This window comes from Artibeus jamaicensis, unplaced genomic scaffold (assembly GCF_021234435.1).
Source record: "Artibeus jamaicensis isolate MK-2021 breed Jamaican fruit bat unplaced genomic scaffold, CSHL_Jam_final scaffold_378, whole genome shotgun sequence".
NCBI classification, from domain to species: Eukaryota; Metazoa; Chordata; class Mammalia; order Chiroptera; family Phyllostomidae; genus Artibeus; species Artibeus jamaicensis.
Window position 1 is genome coordinate 184683 of NW_026522044.1, and position 23716 is coordinate 208398.

General features: G+C 40.0%; 1 pseudogene; it reads right to left on the reverse strand.

The window, feature by feature from the left end:
• Positions 1-1836: 1836 nt before the first annotated feature.
• LOC119049854 (ubiquitin-60S ribosomal protein L40-like) lies at positions 1837-22102 on the reverse strand (annotated as a pseudogene).
• Positions 22103-23716: the final 1614 nt, after the last annotated feature.

Consider the following 23716-nt stretch of genomic DNA (forward strand, 5'->3'; position numbering starts at 1 on the left):
GTTTGCTCATGCCTGAGATTCAAAGGGAAAACAACAATGGCAGAAGCAATTTGTTGCAAGTGCCAGGCAACCACAGTCACACAGTACCACAAAATTTACAAACCCACACACACATAACTACATACATATACACGAGTATACTCTAGTGTTTATGGTCCAGCTGAACACTATGAGTCAGGTCAGAAGTAGCCAATCACTCCTTACCTCAGATCCCTTCTGGAAATTTGGTCTTCACTTCTAGTAAGAATCTAGAAGTGGTTCCACAGGTCATCCTCTTCCTGGGAGAAGGACAACCTTAATTCTTGAGAATTTGGTCTTGGTAGGGGAGTAAGTTCCCTTTCTAAGTGATATTCAAGGACACTAGGGAATTCTGCTCACTTAGTCTTATCAGAGGGTTCACCACATATTGAACTAGCCCTGAGGCATTAGGGCCACTATAGACATGAACAGCCTGCCCCTACCTTTTGAGATCAACTTCATAAAGAACAATTCTCTTGCCCTGGCTGGTGTGGCTCAGTGGATTGAGTGCTGGCCTGCCTGTCACGGGTTCAATTCCCAGTCAGAGCACATGTCTGGGTTGTGGGTCAGGTCCCCAGTAGGGGTGCTCGTGATGGCAATGATATATTGATCTTTCTCTCCCTCTCTTTCTCCCCCTCTTCCCTTCTCTATAAAAATAAATAAAATCTTTTTTAAAAAAAAAGAACAATTCTCTCACTTTCTTATTAAATACTCCATAGCTCCAGTCAGACCTGGAACCTGAGACTATAGTGGCAAAGATGTTTGACCAGGGGACAATTTTATGTTCATACGAGCATGACTCTTAGGCCAGGAGCAGAAGGGAGAATATGTATTTCATGTGAGTAATAAGGAGGAAAAAGGAAAAGGACTGCAACTGACAAAAAGGTGAGTACTGCCTGTTTTATCTCCTCTCCTTAGATAAAACAAGCACTTATCTGTCAGACTAAAGAGGTAGTTTGATGTTCATACTCCAGCCCATTACAGAATTAGAAAATCAGCATCACTCATATATTTTCTAGAGTGGGGTGGGAAGTTAACAGTCAGTTGGTAACCAAGGAATGTAGCAAAGACTGTTAATAGGCACCACATATACCAGATATGCCTCTACACATCCCAGTCTCCCTTGCAATGAAGTTGGGGCAAACTGATTAGTTCCTGCCACTGAAATGTGTGCAGAAGTGATGTGTGTCACTTCTAAGTTGAGGCAATTAAAGCATGTGGGCTTGCTGTTGTCATTTTCTTTGCCATGGTGTCTCTGTGTTCAAGATATGTTCAAGATGGCATTGGTACAAAATAGAAGAGGGCCAACCAACTTGCATCAAAGCTTATGTGAGCAACAAGTAAGCCTCTGTTGTTTATTTGTTATTACATCAGAATCTAGCTTATCCTGACTAACATAGGCATCCATAATACCACAGACTTTAGTGTAAGAAATTAACCTGGTCACACTCACACAGTCCATGAGAATGATAAGATTTCACATTTCCAAAGACTTTCTTCAACAAAAAGTTATCTCTGAAGGAGGATGGTTGATCCTAAAACAAGCAACTTCAGATGTAAAGTCTTCTCCCAACACACATGTCTTCATTCCATAATTCATTCAATAGCTCATAAAATCTCTTTCTAGGCACCTATCACCTCCTGCTACTGCCCATTTTACTAATATTGCTAACTAACAAAAATGCTGGCTTATAGCCTCTATAAAACCAAACATGAGAAAAATAAAAAAGGAGACAAAACTAAATTTCTCTATCACAACCACCTCAATTTATTTTCCCCCCCAGTCAGTGAAAGGGAAACTTTATTGAGGTTACAGAGGTCAGGCAGAAGGCCATACTGTGGACCCAAGAAGGTGGAGGAGGGACCTTATTTAACCTTCTCCTTGGGGCACAGGTTGTTGGTGTGGCTGCATTCCTTCTTGTGACAGATGACAGCATGGGAAGTAGGCATAACATGTGCAGTAGATCATCTTGTCACAGTTGTGCCTCTGGGTGAGCTGGCAGAGAGAAGGCTCCATGATGTCACCCCATAGACGAAGCACCAACTACAGGGTGGACTCTTTCTGAATGTTGTAGTCTGAAAGAGTATAGCCATCCTCCAGCTGTTCGCCCCCCAAAGCCAGATACTGATGGTCAGACAGGATGCCCTCCTTGTCTTGTATTTTAGCTTTGACATTTTCAGTGGTGTCCCTGGGCTCAACCTCAAGGGTGATGGTCTTGCCAGTCAAGGTCTTTGTAAAGATCTGCATCTCTGCGTCTGCTGGGGCACTGCTCTGCTGCCTTGTTGAAAAGAAAGAGATCATCTCAATTTCTCTTAATCCACTTTTAAAGTTTAGAGTAAGAAGAAAAGGAACTTCACTCATTTACTGTCTCTAAAATGTCTGGACCTGTCTCAGTGAGCCAGCAAGACCAACACAACACTTTAAAGCCTGAACCACAAGGGCTGGGGACAATTTCTTCTTGGTACTCTTCACAAAGGAGAGAAGACCTCTTGGCCATTTCTCACAATAACTAGCTGAAAACCCTACCTTTCAGAGCACCTGAGATAACTGAAATGACAGGGATCCCACATATGACTTGTTACTGCAAATGACCAAAATATATCTTTTAAAGAATTTCTTTCAAAAGTATGCCACTTTATCAGTGTAAGTTGAAAAATTATACACACACACATTTTTCTTGGGTTAGCATTTGATGGAAATTTTGATGTATTCATCCCCTAATGAGAAAGCCTGTCTGGAGGTTAGAGGCTACATTAAAGACATGGCCTGGGTCTTGCATACAAGCTTATCCTTTATTTTGCAGCTGGAATCTGGTTCTGTTGGAAGGAGATGGTCAGAGAAGCCCTTACACTCTGACCCAGTAAGCCTCTTCTGAACATTACCCAATGCTCCTGTTATACAACATGCAAAATAAATAATCAACCTTAAAAGTCAGGCAGCCAAAGCTCTACTCCAATAATAAGCCCTTTAACAAGCTACTTATTACCTGCCAAAATCAGCTCCAGAGGAACATCAGGAACTTTAAATTCTATTGTTCTCTTTAACTACTTGGGGGAGACAGACAAGTTTCAATGCCTTTATTGGTTTTCTAAGAGACAAAAGACATAAAGGTTCTCATTTGCCCACACCCTGCCCTTGATCTCAATAATTTAAATATAGCTACAGTCCCACCATGTCTAAGAGGTCTCTATTAAAAGTGTGATCTATAAAGGAGTCCTGGCTTTTTCTTAGAAAACATGCCACTCTGTACTTTCTCTGGATCTGATTGTTGGGGTAAAGAAGGTAAGAACATAAATCTCAACCTTTTCAGAAAATGTAGTGGGAGGGAGACAGAGGGCAGGACAGAGGCATCTGAAATGCAGTCTTTTGCTTGTAATGGCTCTCTCTCTCTCTACCTTAACTACAAAAGGGAAGAGGAGTTTTGCTCAAGGAAAACTATCCCAAACCATGTTTGGTGCACTTAGGTAGGCCTGACAATACTTTGTTGTTGGCCCAAAATGGCTTGTCTGGGTTTCAAATACAGGACGGGGCCTTTTGTTAAAGAAATCTGATGGGAGAAACCTGTTATTAAACTCTTTTCTGATGAACCATGAAAGGGATTTTGATATCTATTTGACATTATTTCCCCAGGACCATAAACCCACAGATGCAAAGCTTAGGATTAACCTCCTCTATAAAACCTTACTATCTTCCTATCCCCCCTCACTGATCCCTCCTGTAAAATTGGTCCCTTCCTCCACTAAGCTCTATATATACTGAGTGGTTCACACTTGTTTCTTTCACTCCTTTATGGGTTTTCTCAGAACAAGAACTAATCATTATTCATCTCTGCATCCTTATTGTCTAGCACAGTCCCTGGAACACTGTAGGTGTTCATTAAATCATTTCATTAACAATAAGATTAATAACTATTATAGTTAACATTTGAATGTTCAATAACTCTGTGTTCAACTGCCTATTATTTTTACTCATTTTTCACATGAGGAAGCTGAGGCAGTATGAGGTTAATAAGCTAATAAATAGCAAAACAATGGTACAAACTAGGCAATCAGGTTCTAGCACCTTTTTTCTTAAGCATTACATGGAGTTGTACACAGGAATAAATGAGTGAGCTGATAAAATGGCTACATGCATATAAAACCATTAAGTGCAAACTTAAATTGATTTGATTTCCATGCCTGGTTTTAGTACACAAAGATGTTTTAAACACCTAGTATTCTGTGCTAAGCCCAGTGCTAATAATCAGAGGTATAAAGATAAAGGTATGGTTTTATTCCTTAAGGAGAAGAGAGACAAGTAGCAAAACGTATCAAGTATTTACTATGTGCTAGGCACTGTTCTAAATACTTGACATGGACTTCTGGCCAAGATGGACTGTGCCTCCTCACACAACCAAAATAAGGACAAGAACAATTTAAAAATAAAAAAACCACCAGTACTGACAGAAGATTGAACTGTATGGAAGTCCAACAACCAAGGAGTTAAAGTAGACACATTCATCCAGACCAGTAGGAGGGGCGGAGTCAGGGAGCCTGGCTGAGAGGGCTCCCGACTAGGTGGCTGGAAGAACCAGTGAGGCGGCAGATTGTGGAGGGGCACAGCACGCAAGGCAGCTGGCGGGCCAGGCAGTCCCACATTTGTGCACAGATAAACCAGGCAAAGCTGGGGAGTGAGACAGACAGTGCAAGCCAGGGTCCAAGCTTGGCTAAATAAAGCCTCAAAACACTGATGGAAAACACCTGTGGGGGTTGAGGTGCTGGGAGAAACTTCCAGCCTCACAGGAGAGTTCCTTGGAGACACCAACAGGTGCTAGAATGTACACAAGCCCACCCACAAGTAAATCAGCACCAGAGGGCCCAATTTGATTGTGGAAAGTGGAGGAAGTGACTGAAATGCAGCAGAGAATGAAGCAAGCACCACTGTTCCCTCTCAGATCCTCCCCTACGTACAGTGTCACCACACAGCAACTGGGTTTCCCCACTCTAATGAACACCTAAGGCTCCACCCCTCACTATGTAACAGGTGTGTCAAGACAAAAAAATGGCTCAAATGGAAGAACAGATCGAAGCCCCAGAGCCAATACATCTAAGCAACCAAGAAACAGCCAACCTATCAGATGCACAGTTCAAAACACTGGTGATCAGGATGCTCACAGAACTGGTTGATTTTAGTCACAAATTAGATGAAAAAATGAAGGCTATGCTAAGTGAAATAAAGAAAAATGCACAGGAAACCAATAGCAATGGGAAGGAAACTGGGACTCAAATCAATGGAGTGGATCAGAAGGAAGAAAGAAATGTCCAATCAGAAAAGAATGAAGAAACAAGAATTCAAAAAAACTGAGAGGCTTAGGAACCTCCAGGACATCTTTAAACGTTCCAACACCCAAATTATAGGGGTACCAGAAGGGGAAGAGGAAGAGCAACAAGTGGGAAACTTATTTGAACAAATAATAAAGGAGAACTTCCCCATTCTGGCAAAGGAAATAGACTTCCAGGAAGTCCAAGAAGCTCAGAGTCCCAAAGAAGTTCGACCCAAGGGGGAACACACCAAGGCACATCATAGTTACATTACCCAAGATTAAAGACAATAAGAGAATATTAAAAGCAGCAAGACAAAATGAGTTACCTATAAAGGAGTTCCTATCAGACTGTCAGTTGATTTCTCAAAAGAGACCTTACAGGCAAGAAGGGGCTGGAAAATACTATTCCAAGTCATGAAAGGTAAGGACCTCCATCCAAGATTGCTCTATCCAGCAAAACTTTCATTTAGAATGGAAGGGCAGATAAAGTGCTTCCCAGATAAAGTCAACTTAAAGGAGTTCATCATCACCAAGCCCTTATTATATGAAATGTTAAAGGAACTTATCTAAGAAAAAGAAGGTAAAAAATATGAACAGTAAAAAGAGAGCAAACTCACAATTATTAACAACCACACCTGAAACAAAAGCAAACTAAGCAAACAACTGGAACAGGAACAGAACCACAGAAATGGAGATCACATGGAGGGTTAGCTACAGGGGAGTGGGAGGGGGAGAGAGGGAGAAAAGGTACAGAGAATAAGTAGCATAGATGGTAGGTAGAAAACAGACAGGGGGAGGGTAAAAATAGCATGGGAAATGTAAAAGCCAAGAACATATATGTATGACACATGGACATGAACTAAAGCAGGGGAATGTGGATGGGAGGGGGTGTGCAGGGGGGAGGGGAGTAAAGGGGGGGAAATGGGACAACTGTAATGGCATAATCAATAAAATATATAAAAATAATGTAAAAAATAAATACTTGACATGTACTATTGTCTTTAATCTTTACAAAATCCCTATGAGAGTGGTACCATTATTATTATTACTACTATTATTATTACTTTATTTATTGAATTAAGATGAGACAGATGAGAAATAGTCCCAAGGAGGTTAAGCAACTTGCCACCATTTCAACCCAAGCAGCCTAGCTCCAGAGTCCATACTCTTATTCACCATACTTTACTGCCTCTCTCATTTACAACCATACACAATTTTAATATAATGTACTATATGCTGGAAAAGAGAAAGAGAAAAAGGGATATGGAAATGCAGAGAAGGAAATGATTCATTTTTCCTGAGAGGAGGATCAAAAAAAGTTCTGCAATTCAGGTAACACTTGAACTGGGCCTCAGAGACATGAAGATAAGAAATAAATTCAAATACACACAGTACATGGGGACCAGTAAAACTCATACACATTTTCAAAGCCATCACTACTGAAACACAGAGCTAAGAAGCAAGCCCAGCTCTACACTGTTTTCTGCTGCTGAGGCCACTTCTCACCAAGGAACAGAAAAATAATTAGTGCAACTGTGGCCTGCATTTTTACGTCAGTTTTCCCACTTGGTTCAAATTCTACCTGGGGTTTAGTCATCCTTTCAGTATCTGCAGAAATTGCTTTTCATTGCCCTGCCATACAATAGATAATGTTTCTGAAAGGGGACCCCATGATTCTTTAGTGTAACTGAAGCCAAATCCTCCAAGGTTGGCAAAGGAAGTTGGAAATGCTGCATGTGGGGAAGGGGGACAGTTGGATCTCATGGCCCAATTTTTTTCCATCCATAGAGATGTTCTCCATTTGCTAATTATAGAGGTTCTAAGTCTAGTTCTATTAAAGGCTGTCCGTGGGTTTCCTTAGAGTTTGTTCCACTCAAACCTGCTGTCACCTTCCCATCCCTCAAAATACAGCATCTCTGAGAATTACTGGCTATTATTCCAAGAAACACATGAGAATAAGGACAAGTGATCTTAGCAACTAGTGCAAACTTCTAGGGCAAACTTGTGATCATTTCTCACATTCTACAATAAATATCTTCATTTGCCCCCACACACTATTCCAGTGACGGCCTCATTTCCCTGCTCTTGTTTACAGTAAAACTTCAAAAGATCTGTCTAGCTCTCACTGGCATGGCTCAGTTGATTGGACATTGTCCTGCAAAGTAAAAGGTTACCATTTTCAATTCCTGGTCAGGGCACGTGACTGGGTTGTGGGTTTGGTCCCTGGTTGGGGTGCTTACGAGAGGCAACTGATCAATGCTTCTCTCTCACATCAGTGTTTCTCTTCCTCTTTTTCTCCTCCCTTCCTCTCTCTCTAAAAATAAATAAGTGAATGAATAAATAATCTTTAAAAAAAAGATTTATCTATATTGTCTACAATTTTTTACCCCCTTTTCTTTCTTGTACTCACTCTAATGAAGGTTCTGTCCACTGAAACAGCTTATATCCATGCCACTAGTAATAGCTATGTTACTCAAGTCTATAAAGAATTCTTGCTTGGCCAACCAGAAGTACATTTCACAACTGATCATTCCCCTCTTCTTTGAAGCACCTTCTTCATTTGGCTTCCAGGATACTATTTTCTTCTGGGTTCCTTTCTACCTTATTGGCCACATCTTGTCGTTTACTTTGTTAGTTCTTCATTGTTTTTCTAACCTCTCAGTGTGGGAGTGCCACAGGGATGGATCCTTCTCCCCTTCTCTTCCCTAACTGATCTCACTTTCTTGGTGATATCATCCATCTCTTAGCTTTAAAAACTACCTAGATGCCCCTATATGCTACCCAGATGCCCCTAGATACTACCTAGATGCCCCTGACTCAAAAATATCTACCTCTAACCCCTACCATTCTTATGAGTGCCAGACTCATCCCACAGTTTATTCATTATCTCCATTTAGATATCTAATTGTCATCTCAAATTCAACATATCCAAAGTTGAACTGCTGATAATACTTTCAACCCTGTTCTTCTCATAGTCTTTACCATTATAGTCAGTGGCAACTCCATCCTTGCAGCTTCTCAGGATGAAAACCTTGTCATCATCTTGAACAAAAAAGCTGTGTTACACAACTCCAGAGGGCACCAGCCACATTTTATTCAGTGCTATCAGCGTTATGCAACATGGCGACCTTGTTCTTTATTCCTTTCTCTCACATCCCACATCTAATCTTTTAGCAAATCCAGTTGATTCTACCTTCAAAATATATGCAAAAGTCCAACAACGTCTCCCAAATTCCACTGTTGTCAGTCAGATCTAGGCCTGTCCCCTTATAGTTTATTATCCATAAAACAACCAGAGCGATCATTTAAAAATGTCAGATCACATCACTCCTCAACTCAAATTTCCCCAATGCTTCCTATCTCTTTTAGACTAAAAGTCAAAGTTTGTACAATGTCCTATATACCCTGCATTATTTTTCCCCTTTGGCATTTATCCCTAGTTAATATACTGTGTGTTTTATCTATTTATCTCACTTATTGTCTGTAGCCCACATATGAAATAAGCTCCATGAGGTCAGGAACTTGGTTGATTTTCTTCCCAGATGAAGCCTCAGCATCCACAACAATAGCTGACACAAAGGATACACTCAATATATATTTGTAGATGGAATAAATGAAATAGATTGAGAAGAAGAAATCTTTACACATGGGCCAGAATCAAACAAATACACAATATAACAAGTGAAATGGCATTTGAGCCAGCTACTTCTGGGACCAAGTTAGGTGTCAGGGGATGTTCATTTCCTACTTCCTATTGTTTGTTTTTCCACTGCATTCATATTTTACCTGATGAAGTCTTCTTTGCCTCCTAAAGAAAAAGAAATTGGCCTACATATAGTAAGGAGCTCCCCCTGGTGGAAGAACTCCATCAAAGCAATACAAAAGAAAATCATAAAACAGACCTTAAATTACAATGCCCATCACAAAGGAAGGGACTCAAATATTTCACAGGAAAAATGCTCAATAGAAACAAGGGAAACTCAAGATTGGATTCAAAGTACATGTTGAACTTTATCAATATATTTTACTGTTGCTCCTCAAAAAAATAATTCATTTAAACTGGAACAATACATTGTTCCCCTTTAGTAATTTAAGTAATTTAAAATTTGGTAGAGGATATAAGTCATGAATACAAATAAGCACAAAGCAATGAATATAACTCTGAAAGAGTAAATTAGGGCAAAATAAGAGGAATAAACTAAGAGTTATGACTTACCAAGAAAGAGAAGGATTACCTGGGTATGAGTAAATCCAAGGAAGACAATTCGGACATTCTTCAGCTGAGCCTTGAAAAATAGACAAAAATTAAATGAGAGAGCATTTTAGGTAAAGACCTGAATGTAGGAAAGGGCACATGTTGTGGAAACCCAAGCTGGCCGAATGAGCTATGTAAAGGTCACAAGTTAGCTGACAACAAAATTTAAACCCCTCCCTGAAAGGATCAGAGAAGGGCGTTCAAGAAAAGAATCCTTGCAAGAGGTAAACACAAGAGGGAACTAAAGAAAGCCCCTTTTTTGTTTTCTCTTGTATGAGAGAAACACTACTAAAACTATGGGGGAGGGAGTAAAATACAAACTCCATGATAAATAGTGTAACCTGCATTCTAAATTATTCTGAATTCATAACATCTAATAAAAATACTTACAAACATGCAAGGTCTATTCTACTCCCAATTGTATCTAAAGGTAATCCCCAGAGAACCTCCTTTTCAAATGACATTGTTCTCTCTTCCATTTTCTCCTATATCCTTTTCATGAAGAAGTCAAAATGCACCCTGAATCCACCCACCCCTCTCCATTTCCACTGCCATCCCTCTAGTCTGAGCCACCACCATCTCTCCCCCTGTATAGTGCAATAGTCACCTGATTGGCCTGCCCACTTTTGTATGGTAACCCCTCTATATGCCACACTGTACACAGCAGTCAGATCACCCAGGAATATTTTGAGATGAGATAAAAACTCAAGTTTCATTTTTAACTTTTTATTTTTAAATAATTACACATTTACCAAAAAAGTTGCAAAAATAGTACAAAGAAATCTCCATATATCCTTTCACCCAGGTTTTCCAAATATTAATACCATACATAACCACAGCACAATATTATTAATAAAAATTAACATTAATGCAATACTATAATCAATAGACCATATTCAAATTTCTCCAATTGCCCCACCAATGTCATTTTTTCTGGTGCAGTTTCACATGTCTGCTTCAGCTTCTTTAATTGGGAACAGCTCCTCAGCCTTTTCCCTTTTTTTTTTTTGCAGGGGGGTGGGTCTTTCAGTACCATGACACTTTTGAAAAACAATGATCTGTTTCAGAATGAGCTCCAACATGGAGGCCTAGGTAAATAAGGCACACCTCCTCTTAAAACCACATCAAAATTATGACTAAATTATAGAAAAACCATTACTCAGAAACAGTAGAAATCAAGCTAAATGGAAGTCCTACAGCTACAGAATTAAAGAAGATGCCACACCCATCAAGACTGGTAGGAATGGCAGAGACACACAGATGAAGAACAGGCTGGTCCCACACTCACAGTGAATAAGCATTTTGTGGATAGATACTTTGAAACTATATAAATATACTGCTTCTCATCATACTTTTGTCCATTAATATTAGTATCCATTGATGACTTTTGCCTGAAAGTTATTACTGTATAACTGTTTCCAAATGATAATTTTCTATGTCCATTATTCTCCCTATATTAATTAAAATTATACTGTAAACAAGGACTTTCCTCCTTCATTCATTTATTGTTTTCAGTTACTTCTTCATGTTCTTATGGACTCATGAATTCTTTTTTATTATTAAAAATATTTATTTATTTATTTATTTATTTATTTATTTATTTATTTATTTATAGAGAGGGGAGAAGGGAAGCAGAGAGGGAGAGAAACATCAATGTGACAGAGAAACATCGATCAGTTGTTTCTCCTATGCATTCCAACTGGGGACTGAACCCAAAACCCAGGCATGTGCCCCAACCCAGGATCTAGCTGGCGACCTTTTACTTTGCAGGACAACAGCCAACTGAGGGCTGGACTTGTGAATTCTATTTTATTCTATGAATTATAATTCATTATTGTCATTAATTATTTTGCTTAAATTGTCCCAGATATTGCCATTGGGAATCCCTTCAAATTGACTCCTGAATCCTTTTGCCATGTCCTCATAATTCCACAAGCACTTTCTTCCTTTCTGCAAAAAAAAAACCATTCTAGCATCATCTTATACTCTCACTGCACCAGCCCTGGAATCAGCCATTTCTCCAAGAGTCCTGGCTCCTTTTATTTGGAAAATGGTATTTTGAAAGCCAAGATCTGAGTGGTAAGGGTCATGGCTTCCAGGCTTTCTGAGAATGAGCTAGGAAATATATGTATATACACACACACACAACTATATATCTTTCTCTGTGTGAGTGTATGGGGTTGTGGTATGTTTGTATGTAAAACATTCATAGTGATACCTCTGATTATCACTGATGGGGAATCAGACTGGCAGACTGACAACCTTTCACTTTGTAGGACAACACCCAACCAACTGAGTCACAACAGTCAGGGCTAGTACATGAAATATTAACATTCTAAAAGTCAAAACTATATACAAAAGGTAAATTAAGAAAAAATGTCACTTTCCCATCCCTTCTATCCCATTCCCATTTTCCCAACCTTTCTACCCTGTTCCTATTCACCCTTGTAAGTTACTCAATCTTTTTGGTTTGGGTTTTATCTTTCCACATAGGGAGTATTGACTCCTGTAACAAATCACCACAAATGTAGTGGCTTAAAACACCACAGATGTATATTATAATTCTGAAGGTCAGAATTTCACAATGGGTCACACAGGCTGAAGTCAAGGTGTAAGCAGAACTGCATTCTTTCTGGGGGCTTTAAAGATAAACATGTTCCCTTGCCCATTTTTAGCCTCTAAAGGCTGCATACATTCCTTGGCTTATGGCCCCTTCTCCCACTTTCTAGCCAGCAGCATATCTTCAAATCTCTATGATCCCTGCTTCCATCATCACGTGTCCTTCCTCTGACTCTGGTACTTCTGTCTTCCTCTTATAAGGAGGACACTTGTAAATATATTAGATCCACTGGGATTATCTATCATCATAATCCTTAATGACATTTTCAAAGTCCCTTTTGTCATGTAAAGTAACATATTTCACAGGTTCTAGGAATTAGTACATGGACACCTTGGGGTGCTAGTCTGTCTACCACACAGAAATTTATTTTTTAAGTTTTTAGAAACACAAGAGAGATCACGTCATTCTTCTTAAACACATTAAATGGCTTCCCTCTACTCTTAAAATAAGCCCAACTTCTTCATCCTTCTAGCTTTTTTGCCTCCTTCCATTTTTGAACATGCTAAATCCTTTGTGGCTTCAAGGCCTTTGTATTCATTATTCCATCTGTCTCAAATATTCTTTCCCCAGCTCCTCTCATGGTTGACTCATTCTTCCAGTCTCATTTCAAATGTCACCTCTTTGAAAAAGCTGTCCCTGATCACCACACATGTAACAGCCTGTCTCAATTATTCTAATTTAGTCTATTTGTTTTCTTTACCATTGATCAATCCGTAATATATTTTTATGTATCACTTCACTTGCTTATTGACCCTTTTTCTTACTAGAATGCAATCACCATGATGGTGAAAACTATATTTATTCTGCTGCATCCCTATATCTAGCATAGTACCAGTAAACAGTGGGCATTCAATAAATTCTAACAGAATAACTGAATACTGCTCCAGTTGGGGAGAGCAATGTTAAGATGTGTGTTGCTGGTACAAACAGGGTAAACAAAACAACCCCCTGATTACTTTAGGTACTGCTGATGCAGTCTTTCCCAATTTCAAATATAATACAAACAATTTCCTGTATGTAATTCATTCATTCATTCATTCATTCAATAAGTGTTCACTGAATAGCTAATACACATGCATTTAATTCTTGCAACAACCCTACAAGATAGCTACTATTATTATTATTATTCCTATTTTACTAACAAGAAAAGTGAAGTTCAGACAAGTATTTGCTAGGTATTATGCTGGGTTCAGGGGCTAATCCAGGGAACAAACAAACATGGTCAAGGCCCACTGCCCTCTCTAGTTAAGAGCCAGAGAATGAATAATCTAGGCTTACAGAATAGTTTGCTAAGTGTTATGATAGAGGGATAGGAAAGGTGCTATAGGTGTCCAGGCACAGGACAGGGAAATCCAGTGGAATGAGAGGAGGCTTCTGAGAGGAGCAGACACTTGAACTAATTTTGAAGCGTAAGTAGATCTTTGCTAGATGAATGGAACACCAACTAGCTAGTTATTGATAGGACTCACAGGCTATCATTTACTTTAATGATGTTCCTGTTTTTCTGTGATTGGCTTTCACCTCAGCTTTGTAGAATAGGAAATCCGATTTTGTAAGTAACATGGAGTCATTTTTTAAATTTTTAATATATTTTATTAATTATGCTATTACAGGTGTTCAATTTTTTAATTCGCTTTATTACCCTCCACCCTGTATCCCCCCCCACCATCATTCCCTCACTTTACTTCATGTCCATGGTCATACATGTAAGTTCTTTGGCGTCTCCATTTCCCATACTATTCTTAACCACACCCTGTCTAATTTGTACCTACCATTTATGCTACTTATTCCCTGTACATTTCCCCTCCGCCACCCCTGCTGATATCCCTCCATGTGATCTCCATTTCTGTGGTTCTGTTCCTGTTCTAGTTGTTTGCTTAGTTTGTTTTTATTTTTGTTTTTTTTAGGTTTGATTGTTGATAGTTGTGAGTTTGTTGTCATTTTACTGTTCACATTTTTATCTTCTTTTTCTTAGATAAGTTCCTTTAACATTTCATATAATAAGGGCTTGGTGATGATGAACTCCCTTAACTTGACTTTATCTGGGAAGCACTTTATGTGCCCTTCCATTCTAAATGACAGCTTTGTTAGGTAGAGTAATCTTGGATGTAGGTCCTTGCCTTTCATGACTTGGAATAATTCTTTCCAGTCCCTTTTTGCCTGTAAAGTTTCTTTTGAGAAATCAGCTGATAGTCTTATGGGAACTCCTGGTAGGTTACTGTCTTTCTCTTGCTGCCTTTAAGATTCTCTTCTTATCTTTAATTTTGGGGAATGTAATTATGATGTGCTTTGGTGTGTTCCTCCTTGGGTCCAACTTCTTTGGGACTCTCTGAGCTTCCCGGACTTCCTGGAAGTCTATTTCCTTTGCCAAATTAGGAAGTTGTCCATTATGTTTTCAAATAGGTTTTCAATTTCCTGCTCTTCCTCTTCTCCTTCTAGAACCCCTATGATGTGGATGTTGGAACACTTAAATTTGTCCTATAGGTTCCTAAGCCTCTCCTCATTTTTTTGAATTCTTGTTTCTTCATTCTGTTCCATTTAACTGTTTATTTTTTCCTTCTGGTCCACCCTGTTGATTTGAGTCCCAGTTTCCTTTCCTTCACTGTTGATTCCCTGTACATTTTCATTTATTTCCCTTTTCATAGCCTTCACTTTTTCCTCTATTTTGTGATCATACCCAGCCATTTCTGTGAACACCCTGATTACCAGTGTTTTGAACTCTGCATCTGATAGGTTGGCTATTTTGTCATTGCTTAGTTGTATTTTTTTCCGGAGCTTTGATCTGTTCTTTCATTTGGGCTATATTTTTTTGTCTTGGAATGCCTGTTATGTTCTAAGGGGCAGAGCCTTATTTGCCAGGGTGAGGCAACCTATGTTGCTGGGTTGTGATACTATAGGTGGAAAGGGGTCTGAGAGGGAACAATGCCACTTGCTCAGCTCTTGGCTTTCAGTTACCTCGTCTGCTACCCACAAGCAAATTGGGCCTTTCTGGTGCTGATTCCTGGGTGGGTGGTTTTGTGTACATTCTAGGACCCTGTGGGTCTTTCCAAGGAACTCTCCTGTGAGCCTGGGAGTTTCTCCCACCACCTCAACCCCCAGATTTTTTCAGTCAGAGGTTTGAGGCTTTATTTCCCTGCACTAGAACCCTGGGTTGTGTGGTCTGTCTTGCTCCCTGGTTATTCCTTCCAGTTTATTCACATGCAAATGTGGGACTACCTGGTCTGCCGGCTGCCTCCTGGCCTGCCCTGTCCTCTAGCCACTGTCTTGCTGTGAGTCCTCTCAGCCTGGCTGTCCATTTCTGCCCCTCCTACCAGTCTGGATGAATGTTTCTTCTTTAACTCCTAGGTTGTTGGACTTCCATACAGTTTGATTTTCTGGCAGTTCTAGTTATTTTTTGCTTTTTAAATTTATTGTTGTCCTTCTTTTGGTTGTGCAAGGAGGCAAAGTGTATCTACCTACACCTCCATCTTGGCTGGAAGTCATCATAACCCTGAGTCATTTGAAATTGGGAATACTGACACACGCTAATAGAGCTCAAGAGAGAATAAAGTTTATAAATCAGAACATAAATTTCTTAATTTAATTGTAAAGTGGGCATTCTCTCTCTACAGCATGCCTATGGAGACAGTTTTCTGGTGAGCTAGAACAGGTATCAACAAACTATTTCTTTAAAGGCTGATAGTAAATATTTTTGGTTTTCTGGTCTCTGTCATGACTATTCAACAACCTTACTGCAGGGCAAATGAAGCCCCCCTACAAAATCCCATTCCATTCTAAAGCCTTGGGTATGAGAAAGCTCTCCTTACTAGTAAAACTACCAGCAGCATCAATTTACATTCTGCAGCTATTTCAGAGACCACCTTGATAATTTTTGTTAACTACAGGTGAAAATGATAATTCTCCATTCTTATATATATTCCCCCAGGAAACAGATTTGGTAATATTAATACTTACAAGAAGCACTAGCATGTAAGCTCCATGAAGAGAGATTTTTTAAATTAGAATCTTTTATTTTTTCAAAAGCAGTATATGTTCAATGTAGAAAATTATAAAACAAAAATAGGTAAATAGAAATATTATGTTCCCACCATCCAGAAATTACCACTGTTAAGAGCTTAGTGCATATTCTTCCAGATATTTTTTCAAAGTATTTAAGATATAGATATATCCAGCCACGATAGAGGCATAGGTAGACACACTGTGCCTCCTGGCACAACCAAAATTAAGGACAACAAAAAATTTAAAAACAACCAGAACTAACAGGAAAGTGAACTGTACAGAAGTCTGACAACCATTCATTCAGACCAGTAAGAGGGGCGGAGTCGGTGGTGAGAGGAGAGGGGTCGTGCCAGAAAAAAGCAGTGGCTGGTGACCCAGGCATGCAGTCAGTGGCCAGCAGACCCCAAGCGCAGGGAGGCAACAAGCAGACCCAGTGAGGCACACAGGGTGGCTGGCTAACTGCGGCCCCACAGTTGCACACAGATAAACCAGATGAAAATGGGCAGCAAGACAAACCATGCAACCCAGGGCCCCAGAGCTGGGAAATAAAGCTTAAAAGCACCAATTGAAAATGCTTGTGGGCATTGAGGTGCTGGGAGAGACTCCCAAACTCACAGGAGAGTTCGTTGGAGAGACCCACAGGGTCCTAGAATGTACTCAAGCCCACCCACATGGGAATCAGCACCAGAAGGGCCCAATTTGTTTTGGAAAGCAGCAGAAAGGACTGAAATCCAAGAGAGAGCAGAGCAAGCACCATTGTTCCCTCTCTGACTCCGCCCCCCACATACAGCATCATAACCCAGCCACTGGGTTGACCCACCCTGGTAAACACCTGAGGCTCTGCCCCTCACTACTTAACAGGTACAACCAGACCCCCCAAAAATGGCTCAAACGGAAGAACAGATCAAAGCCCCAGAGCCAATACATCTAAGTGACCAAGAGATAGCCAACCTGTCAGATGCACAGTTCAAAATACTGGTGAGCAGGATGTTCACAGAACTGGTTGAATTTGGTTACAAATTAGATGAAAAAAATGAAGGCTATGCTAACTGAAATGAAGGAAAATGTACAGAGAACCAATAGTGATGGAAAGAAAATTGGGACTCAAATCAATGGTATGGACCAGAGGAAGAAAGAAACAACCAAACAGAAAAGAAGGAAGATATGAGAATTCAAAGAAATGAAGAGAGGCTTAAGAACCTCCAGGACATTTTTAAATGTTCCAACATCCAAATTATAGGGGTAGCAGGAGGGGAAGAGGAACAGCAACAAGTGGAAAACTTATTTGAACAAATAATAAAGGAGAACTTCCCCATTCTGGCAAAGGCAATAGACTTCCAGGAAATCCAGGAAGCTCAGAGAGTCCCAAAGAAGTTGGACCCAAGGAGGAACACACTAAGGCACATTATCATTACATTAGCCAAGATTAAAATGAAGGAGAGAATCCTAGAAGCAGCAAGAGATAAGGGGACAGTCACCTACAAAGGAGTTCCCATCAGACTGTCAGCGGATTTCTCAAAGGAGACCTTACAGGCAAGAAGGGGCTGGAAAGAAGTATTCTAAGTCATGAAATACAAAGACCTACATCCAAGATTGCTCTATCCAACAAAGTTTTCATTTAGAATGGAAGGGCAGATAAAGCGCTTCTCAGATAAGGTCAAGTTCAAGGAGTTCATCATCACCAAGTCCTTATTATATGAAATGTTAAAGGAACTTATCTAAGAAAAATAAGGTAAAAAATATGAACATTAAAAGAAAGCAAACTCACAGTTATTAACAACCACACCTAAAATAAAAGCAAACTAAATGGACAGCTAGATCAGAAGCAGAGCCATAGAAATGAAGATCACATGGAGGGTTAGCAACAGGGGAGTGGGAGGAGGAGAAGGGGGGAGAAGGTACAGAGAATAAGTAGCATAGATGGTAGGTAGAAAATAGACAAGGGGAGGACAAGAATAGTATGGGAAATGTAGAAGCCAAAGAACTTATTACACATGGACATGAACTAAACAGGGGGAATGTGGGTGGGAGGGGGTGTGCAGGGTGGAGGGGAATGAAGGGGGGAATGGGACAACTGTAATAGCATAATCAATAAAATATATTTTAAAAAAGATATACATATATATGCATTTTCTACCAAAATGAGGTAATACTGTCCATAATGTTTTTTTTCAATTAATAATCTCCATCATTCCATGTTAATAAGTTTTTATCTCATCTAAATACCATACATATTCAGCCCTGGCTGGTGTGGCCCAGTGAATTGAGCACCAACCTGTGAACCAGAGGGTTGCTGGTTTGATTCCCAGTCAGGGCACATGCCTGGGTTGTTCATCAGGTCCCCAGCTGGAATGTGGGAGAGGCAACTGGTTGATGTGTCTCTTGAACATTGATGTTTCTCTCTCTTTTCTCCCTCCTTTGCCCTCTCTAAAAATGAATAAATGTTTTTAAAATCATCCATATTTATATTTCTCTACTTTCCCCCCCAAAATGTCCTATTGAAGTCAATTTATTCAAGTCAGGATCCAGTCTCAGACCATACATTGCATCTTAAAGTCTATTTTCATTTAGAATAGTAATCTTTTTCAGGACAGGAATTTTGTTTTCTGCTGATCCTCAACGCCTTTAACAGTTCTTGCTACATAGTAGTAGCTCAATAAAGATTTGCATTAATTAATAAAAAACTTGGGGGATGGGGGTGGTTTTACCATAAAGTTTATCTCATCCACCCATTACCCTTTATCTCCATTTTATAAATAATAAAAATCAAGGTGAAAGGAATGAAATGACCTCACAAGGTCACACAGAAGTACATAGTGATGTACTTCTTTCCATTCCTTTGTTTATTCTATTAAACCAGGAGTTGGCAAACTCTTCCTGTGAAGGTCAGATAGTAAATATTCTAGGCTTTCTGGGACAAATAGCAAAATCAAAGATATTATGCAGGTATGAGAGAAAAAAAATTTCCCATAAACTTTAATTGATGAAATCCAAATATAATAATAATGAGCTATAAGGTTTTGTAATACAGGTCTAATGAAAAAAATGAGGAAAAAAGAATAACATTTGGTTTAATTGTAGTTGAAAGTTGGTGTTCCCTATTTTCAAACTGATTGCAAATGCTCATCTAAACAAAGTTTTAGTTCTGGCTGCTGTGGTTCAGTAGATTGCACACCGGCCTGTGAACCAAAGGGTCTCTGGCTCAATTCCCAGACAGGGCACATGCATGAGCAGCAGGCCAGGTCTTCAGTTAGGGGGTGCTCCAGAGACAACCACACGCTGATGTTTTTCTCCCTCTCTTTCTCTCTCCCTTCCCCTCTGTAAAAATAAATAAAATCTTAAAAAAATAAATGGTCTTAGCTCACAGGTCATAGTTTGTCAACCTCTGTCCTATACTATGTTGCTTTTGTGTGGTTTGGCTTTTTTAAAAAAGTTTGAGTGAAAATACCACTTTTATTAATTGACAGTTACAATTGGGTTCTGGCTTATTGACAGTATATGACACTAAATTACCAATGAGGAAAATGAGCCTTAGCCAGTCCTTTAAAGTGTGTATCTTGTTTTACTTCAGTTACTCTAGTATCTAAATGTTGGTAATGCCTATCTTCTTTCACTTACATTGCAAGAAGGTATGCATTGTGACTGTGGCTTTCATAATTAACCATGTGTTAATACTTAATGGGGTTGACCAATTTAGAAATCAATACAAGTGAGGATGGTTATTGTTTGTCCTGTGTCACGGCTGATTGTTTTTTCTTTTTCACATAAAATCATACTATGCTATTTAAAGATTTAATGGTAAATATCCAAAAAGTTAAAAGAACAGATAGTAATTGCTTTGGATGGAGCAGGAATGAGGAGGAAAGTTGGGGACTCCTTTATTACTTTTAAAAATAGCATACCTTATAGAATTCTATGATTTTTTAAACTATGCACGTGTATAATTTTGATGAAAAATATATGAAAGAAAAACAAGGGTCCCATTGAAGTCCCTTCTAGAAAAGGCTTCTTTAATACTTTCCTCCATCTTCACCTCAACCTTGGTTAAGTGTCCCTCTTCTCTGCTCCCCACATGATCTGCGCTCAACTCTATCTCAGCACTTAACACACTGTACTATAATTATCTGTTTGTTCTCTCTGAAGGAACCCTGAGCTCCTTGTAAGGAAGAACCATGTATTCATTTCAGCTCCTAGATTCAAATATTTAAAAAGGTATTCATTAAAGTTAAGTGAAACTATCTAAACCAAATACTACTCAGTCTAGGCAAATTAACATCACAATGAGATACCAGACAAAATAAGTGTTACTGGGGATGTGGAGAAATTGGAACCTTCATACATTTACCGATGGGAATATTAAATGATAGAGTCACTTTGGAAAACAGTCTGGAAGTTCCTGAAAAAGTTAAACATATAGTTACCATATGACCCAGAAATCCCACCCTTATACCAAAGAACAAGTGAACATGCTTCTTGCCCTCTCTAGTGGAGAGAGAATGAATCCAAATTCACAGGACAGTGTGCAAAGTGTTATAACAGGTTTGCTAAGGGTGCTGGGGGAGTACCCACACAGGTCAGTGAAATGAAGAAAACTGAAAACATATGTGCACACCAATGTTCACAATAGGATTATTCATAATAGTAAAAAAATGGAAACTCAAATGTCCAACTGATAAACGGATAAACAGATATGGTATATCCATACCAGGGAATATCATTCAGCCATAAAAAGGAATGAAATACTGATAGATGGTACAACTTTTGATGGACCTGGAAAACACAATGCTAACAGAAAGAAGCCAGTCACAAAAGACCACGTATTGTATGAGTCCATTCATATTAACTGTGCATACAGGTTGCTAGGGCTACAGATAGGAGGAAAGATTAAATGTAAACAAGCTTAGGAAATTTGGGAGAGGGGTGATTGAAATGTTCTAAAACTGGATTGTGGTGACGGCTGCACAACTGTAAATTCATTAAAAACGACCGTAAACTTAAGATGAGTGAATTTTATGATATGCAAAGTATAAGGTTGTAAAAATTCCCTCATCTATTACATTCTTTAGTTTCTCAACTCTCCCCTCCCTCACCCCAGTTGGACTAGCCTGTTACAAACCTGGTAAGAATTTGGGTGAAGTTTCTGAAGCATTTTGCCAGTTGCAGCTTGGGGTTGTGCTGACAGCAATCAAGGTCAGCATCTCCCTGTTAAACTGTAAGATGTCTTGAGGTGTTCAATGTGTTTCAGGTTGGGTGATCCCGGTGTATAATATGGATAACCTGTAGCTTCTCTGCCAGTTTAGTTGTGAGTATGCCTAGGGTCCCTATTCCAAGTAATAAACTAGTCAGGTAACAAATTCACTTCTTGAAACTCGAGAGCCCTAGACATAACCAGGTGAATAGTTCTATCACGGCATGTCTGTGAAAATGTTGGGGGTGGGGCAACTTGGTCAGTACTTATTGAGCAAAGACGTCCTGCCAGAACAGTCAAAGGTACAAACTCCGCCCCCCCCCCCGCCCGCTCCCGAGTGGTACCCCAGGGGAAAGCACAACTTTCCAAGAATGCTGGGGAGATGCAACAGGATGTACCAGCACCTCTTAGAGCTAAGCAAAAGGCCGGCACCAAATCCCTCCCTTTTTGCGTTTAGGGAAGTGCACCAAACTACCACAAAATTAGGGTCAGACGTCTCCTCCCAGGGCCACCTGCTTCCCCGAAACTCACGCAGCTGCTATTAGAGTCGCCAAGACGATACTGATTAAGTGTGCCCGGACTTCGCCGAAGCAACCCCACCGTTAGGTCCGCGTGCAGCAAGAGGAGAAGGCGGTGGAGTTAAGAAAGCAGTCTGAGCCCGCCCTTAACCGCCCCGGGCACCGGGTCTGCCCCCACCACCCAGCGCGCGACTCCATAGTAACGTGCCTCCACCCAGTCTACTGGCGGTTGTGACCTAACTCCCCTAGGTAACCGGAAGCAAGCAATGCGGGCACAGCGTGTCATAGCCAGCCGGAGCATGCGCAAACGGCGCCGGATGCTGGGCGGGGCGGGCGGGGACAACCAGCGTCTGGCTCCGGCCAACGTTTCTGTGGCGGAGGTGTCCGTGCCGGTGGTACTCGGGCGGCCTTGGAGGCAGAGGGGAGTCGACCCAGAGGGGTGAAAGGCTCAGGCCTCTTCCCTTTCCTCACTTCTTCCCAAAGGGAAAAGGACCCCCAAAAGGGCAGAATGGCTAAATTATCATGAACCTGGAGTCCAACTCCAAAGGAACAGAATAAGCCAGTTTTGTTGAGGGTGGTTTTTCTTGAAGTTCCTGAAGAGAATGTATTTGTAGCCACATGAATGTGATCTAATTATGACCTCCCTGAGTCTGTTTCCTCCTGTATAAAATAGGAATAATAGTAGTGCCTACTTCACAAGGCGTTTGTGGGTATTAAATAAAATTATCCACCTAGGATGCTGGCTTTATAAAAAGAGTCTGGGACTCTTCCCTCTTCTTGAAAAATTTTTGGAATAGTCTGCAAAGGATAGCTTTTCCTTAAATGTTTTGTGAAATTCTCTTCTGAAACTGTCTGGTCCAGGGCTTTTGTGTGCCAGGAGTTTTTAGATTACTGCTTTGATTTCACTAGCTGTTACCAGTTTGTTCAAGCTTTCTGCTTTTTCATTCAGTTTGGGAAGGTTGTATTTTTCTAGAAATTTGTCCATTGCTGTGATTATACCATAACCACCTTGAAAGGTAAGTTCAAAAGAACCTATGCACCCCAATGTTCACAGCAGCACAATTTACAATAGCCAACTGATGGAAGCAACCTAAATACCCATCTGTAGATTAGCAGATCAAAAACCTATGGTACATTTATACAGTAGAATACTACGTAGCAGAAAGAAAGAAGGAGCTCTTACCCTTTGTGACAACATGTTTGGAGAACATTATGCTAAGTGAAATAAGCCAGGCAGTGAAAGACAAATACCGAATGATCTCACCTATAAGTGGAACTTAATCAACAAAACAAACAAATAGGCAAAATAGAACTGGAGACATTGAAATAAAGAACAGACTGATGGTAACCAGGGGGGCAGGAGGAGGGACATAAGGGGGAAAGAAGGAGAAAGGTCACCAAAAAACATGTATAAAGGACCGATGAACTTATTTTTTTTTTCTCATTGAGAGTGGGAGGTTGGGGGGGTTGGGGAGAGGATGCGGGAAAATGGAGACAATTGTGCATGAAAAACAATTTTAAAAACTGAGCAGAAATAATCTACCTAAAGAGTTGAGCAGGCTGGAGAAAGCTAGTGATTTAATTTGTTTTTCAGGGCTTGGCACAGTCCTAAGAATAGGTGTCATCTTTTCCTTGGGATTCACGGAAACTAAAGGGTTTTCACACCAGAAAATAAACACATACCTAAGATTAATTATTCATTAAAATGTTATGTATATGAAAATCAAAATAGTCTCCTCACACTCAGCCCAGACACAGACATATAACCACCCCTTACTATCTACATAAACATTACTAGTCCACTGTCATTATTGG